This window comes from Octodon degus, unplaced genomic scaffold (genome assembly GCF_000260255.1).
Source record: "Octodon degus isolate 3935 unplaced genomic scaffold, OctDeg1.0 scaffold00115, whole genome shotgun sequence".
Classification (NCBI taxonomy): Eukaryota; Metazoa; Chordata; class Mammalia; order Rodentia; family Octodontidae; genus Octodon; species Octodon degus.
The window spans coordinates 1217317-1222620 of record NW_004524691.1 but is presented as its reverse complement, the minus strand read 5'-3'; the positions used below and the strand labels follow the sequence as shown (position 1 = coordinate 1222620).

Below are 5304 nucleotides of genomic sequence, written 5' to 3'. Positions count from 1 at the left end.
CCCACTCCCTCTCCTGTCCTTTTACTCAACTCAGTAACTCTTTACTTTTGAATAGGTTCATTACCTTTTCTAAGTATCTACTGTAGCCTTCAGATTCCATTTTTCTCTTTCAGGTTTTCAGACTAATGAGACAATATGATACTTGTACATGTGGGTTTGATTTCTTTCACTTAAAAGTATGTTGCATTCATTTATTGACAAAAAGGACTCAAATTTATCCTGTTTTACAGCTGAATAAATACTCCATTGTGGAAAAATATCACAGCTTCTTTTTCAGTTCTTCAGTTGATGGGCTTCTGGGTTTAGCTATGACAAATTGCACTGCTAGAAACATGGGTGCACATATATTGCTATGGTAAGAGGTGTTCAGCTCTTTTGGAAAAATATCCGGGAGGGAAATAGCTGGCTTGAATGAGATCTCCAATCCTAGCTTTTGAAGGAAGTTCATACTAATTTCCAAAATGGTTATACCCGTCTGCACTTCCACCAACAGTGGAGAAGGATTCCTTTTACTCCACAGCCTCTTCAGCATTTGTTATTGGCTGACTTCTTGATGTTAGTCATTCTTTTAGGAATGAGATGGAATACTAATGTTGTTCTAATTTGCATTTCTCAAATGACCAATGATGTTGAAAATTTTTTCATGTATTTACTTGCCATTTGTATTTTTTCCTATGAGAAGTGTATAATCATCTCAAGTGTCCATTTTTGCATTGGGTCTTTGAATTTGGGGGGATATTTTAATTTTAATTATTCTTATGGCATAATTTTTATTTTTTCCATAATTTTATTGAGAAACAAATAGCAATGAGACAGTTTCAAACCGAATTGGTAGGACAGCTTCAATAATTAACACAATGCATACATTCTTCCTAGTGGTTATTTGCTGTACAAAATGCTGACATGATATCCTATTTAAAAACACTATTAAAACAAATTCCTCTATTTATTAAGAGAATGTAACTATATATCTATCATAACCACTTTGAATACACAGATACAAAATGGACATTCATCTGTATACGGTTTTTTGGTTAAGTTCCATTATTTGAATATTAGAGGTGTGTAAACTCAGCAAAATATTCTAAAAGAGTCCATATCCTAACCATTTTGAATACACTGATACAAAATGGACATTCATATGTATCCCCTTTTTGTTTAGTTCTGTTATTTGAATGTTATAGGTGTGTTAACTCAGCAAAATATTCTATTTTTTAAGTAATATATGTTTTTTATTTTAAATTTGTTCATTTCAAAGTCTTGAGAGAATTTAGAAGATAGCCACCTTGTTTGAGCTATATTAAAGAAAATACAGGATTTTTCAAGTAGAGATTACCTGGGAAAGACAGTTCTAAAATACACTTCTAAGTTATATTGGATGAAAGAAACTAATAAATAATACTGTTACCAATACATGTATATGTATGTGTATATGTATTGATGTGTGTGTATCTATACATATACATATATGACAATCATATTTTGTTTTGATTTATAGCCATGAAAAAAACCCTCAATGTTTAATTTGGGATAAAAATATACCATATTTATAATATCAGAAAAATATGACTTCTCTAATTTTTATGATAATTGTTTCTGGCATTTTAGGGTCTGTAAAACAAAGAAAAAGTAACCAAAACATTCATTTTTTTTTTCATTTTTTCCCCATAATTTCACTGAGAAATAAATAGCAATGAGACAGTTTTAAACCAAATAGGTAAGACAGTTTCAACAATCAACACATTGCATACATTCTTCCTAGTGGTTACTTGCTGTACAAGATGTGGACTTGATATCCTATTTACAAACACCATTAGAACAAATCCCTCTATTCATTAAGAGAATGTAACTATATATCGATCCTAACCATCTTGAATACACAGATACAAAATGGACATTCATTTGTATCCCCTTTTTTGTTTAGTTCCGTTATTTGAATATTATAGGTCTAACTCAGCAAAATATTCTAAAAAAGTCCAGGAGTCCATAACAGTATTGGGTCTTCCACTTCACTGGCAATGTCACAAATTGTTGACCTGAGTTCCCTACAGCTCATCATAACGGCATGGCTTTACTTCTTTTATTTCATTTTTATAATATTCTGCTGGCTGGTTAAGACCAAGATAAAGCAAGACCTATGCAACAAGAGTTGTAGCTTTTGGTTCTCATAAGGTCAGTGAAATCCCCTCAGGATTTATCTTGAGATCCTGTACCTCAGATTGTAGATCCACACACTTCTCAGAGGATGAAATTAAAGAAGCGAATAAATATATGAAAAAATGCTCCACATCATTAACCATTCGTGAAGTGCAAATTAAAACCACACTGAGACATCATCTCACCCCAGAAAGAATGGCTATCATAAAGAAATCAACCAACAACAAATGTTGGAGAGGCTGTGGGGAAAAAGGAACCCTTCTCCACTGCTGGTGGGAATATAGACTGGTGCAACCGTTATGGAAATCAGTGTGGAGACTTCTTAGAAAATTTGGACTGAAAATCCCATTTAACCCACCTATTTCTCTACTGGGAATTTTCCTGGAGGATCTGAAAATATCATATCATAGTGATATATGTGTGCCTATGTTTATAACAGCACAATTTGTGATAGCCAAATTTTGGAAACAACCAAGATGCCCATCACCTGAGGAATGGATGAAAAATATGTGGTATTTTTATACAATGGAGTATTATTTAGCTATAAAGAATGATAAACTCAGTCTTCATATTTTAGTGGATGCCACTTGAAGATATACTCATAGGTGAAATAAACCAGGCACATATGTGTAAATATCATATAGCTTAATTTTATTCATTTTATTTTATTTTTTTCCGTTCTGTAACTTTATTTCAAAGTTAGTTCTCATCCATGCTCACTGTGTGGAGATATTTGACCATGGTAATGGGGATGTAGGTTACCAAGGTATACAGCTTATTTGGTGAAACTTCATTCTCATTTCATTTCCTGGACTACCATATTCAGACATAATATGGGACATTCCTTATTCCTTTGGTCCAGACAGGTTTGTTGAGGCTGATGTCAATTTTCATGTCTTGAGTCTCTATCTCCTTCATGGCAAACTTCTGGATCTCCTTAAGTGACCGAGGGGTGTGCTTCTTGAATTCCCCTCCGTGTCTACACTTGTGAATGTTGATTGTACATTCTGGCATCACCACCTTGATGACAGAACAGCCCTTCTTTTTCTTGCCACACTTTTTTGTGGGAGCCATTCTGCTGGGCCAAGTTGGAAAGCTGGATGTTTTTTAAAAAATTCTTTATATGTTCTAGATAGAAGGCTTTTGTTGGAGGGAGAGTTGGCAATTACTTTTTCCCAGTTTGTAGGTTTTCTTTTTACTGTTAGAGATTTGCTTTGAAGTTCAGAAACTTTTCACAAAGGGACATCCCAGTTGTTGATTCTTTGAAGTATTTCTTATGCAGTATAGTTTTTGTTCTTGAACTCTCTATCTACCCCTATGGTAAGATTCCTACCTATATTTTTCTCCAGAAGATTTAGTGTATCTGATTTAATATTTAAGTCTTTTTTTTTTTTGATTTTAAGAAAGGGTATACATGGTGTTCAGGGTTCACTACTAGATCGGACTTGTAGTGATCTGCCTGTTTATAGCCTCCCAAGAACTGGGATTACAGGCATGTGCCACCATGCCCAGTCTCTTTTGATCCATTCTGACTGTTGCTTTGTGCATGGTGATAGACATGGGTCTTGTTTCACCCTTTAGCATGTGTGAAAGCCAGGTTTTCACAACACCATTTATTGAAGAGGCTATCTTTCTTCCAATGAACATGTTTGGCCACTTTATCAAAGATAAGGTGGCTGAGTATGTTTGCAGTTGTGTCTACATCTTCTGATCTGTTCCATTTTCCTCAGGTTTGTGTCTGTTCCAGTACCATGCTGATGTTATCATAGTAGTTTTATAGTATAATTTCATCTCAAGCATTGTGATATCTCTTGCCTTTCCTTTGTTTCCCAGGATTGCTTTTGATACTTTGGGCTGATTCTGGTTCTAAATGAATTTGAAGAAAGTATTCTACTGCATGTTAAGCTTCTCACTTTCTGCTTCACACACTGCCCTCTCAGAGGCACACTACCTGGCCTCTTCTGAAATTGAGAGGTGGAGCCTTTTTAACCTCACAGTTCTTTCAATTTGTCTGTGCCTAAAACCAACACCACATGGATGATGCCAAGTTCTGCTGCCAGCTGGAGCATTATCCAGGCTTTCTTTTCTCTTTGGTGTAGTGGTTGAATGCCTGATTCCAAGGAACAAATTCTCTATGGAAATGCCATTCTGGAACTTGATGTGGCTGCCACCACCATTCTGGGACATGGGGTTCTGGGGCATTCTCCCCAAAGCAAAAATCATCACCCTTGCAACTCTAAGGCTGCAAAACATGGAGACCTGCCACCTCCTGTGATGCCCTCAAGTCATCCTTTTAATTCTCTGGTTTTTTCTTGTCAGTGGAGATCTCCTCAGCTCTGTCTTTGCATTGAAGATTCCTTTCTTCTAAAACTGACATATAAAAATCATCCTGCTGGGTGATTTTGTATACTGCAAAGATGCTCTAGATGCTCCGCATAAATTTGACTAAAAGTCCCCAACAAAAGCCATGCCAGAATCTCCACATTCCACTTATTTGAAATTTTTTTCAATAAAACAGTCCTTTATTTATGCTTTTACAAAGTTAGTAACATGTGACACAAGTTTGCCTAGCGACTAACAGCTGACCTTAACCAGACAGGTTATTTATCTCAGGACTGAGGTGGCTTGTTTGCTTTAGGCACTGAGGTCTAGTCCCACCTATACACATTTGATCAATTTCCTAGCTTCTGTAGCTCCCAATATACCCCATTTTTGTTTTGCTTTGGCAGAGATGGATGTTTCATTGCAGTTAGAGGAGCTGTATTTGGAGAAGACTTTAAAGGACCTTTTTTATACTTGATGCCAGTCCAAAGATTGTAGGTACTCGAATTCAGCAAAATAAGCCAATATTGTCCAATAGTCCATTATAGTAGTGAGTTCTCAGCACAGCTGGTCATTGTCAGAAATTGTTGACTTGAGCCTTTCACAGCTTAGCATATTAGTATGGCATTACTATTTATATCTCATGGTTATACTTTTCTGCTGGATGATTAAGACCATGGTAAAGCAAGTATATAACTAAAAATGTAACTTTCACTATCAGACAAAGTGGCAAAATCTCCTCAGGATTTACCCTGTCACCATGTACAGTATCTTGCAGATCTTTTGTCAGTGTCAGCCAACTGGATGAGTCATGCCCATTGCTTG

General features: G+C 35.9%; 1 pseudogene; it reads right to left on the bottom strand.

Annotated features, from left to right (window-relative positions):
* Positions 1-2856: 2856 nt before the first annotated feature.
* Positions 2857-3231, bottom strand: LOC101584977 (annotated as a pseudogene).
* Positions 3232-5304: the final 2073 nt, after the last annotated feature.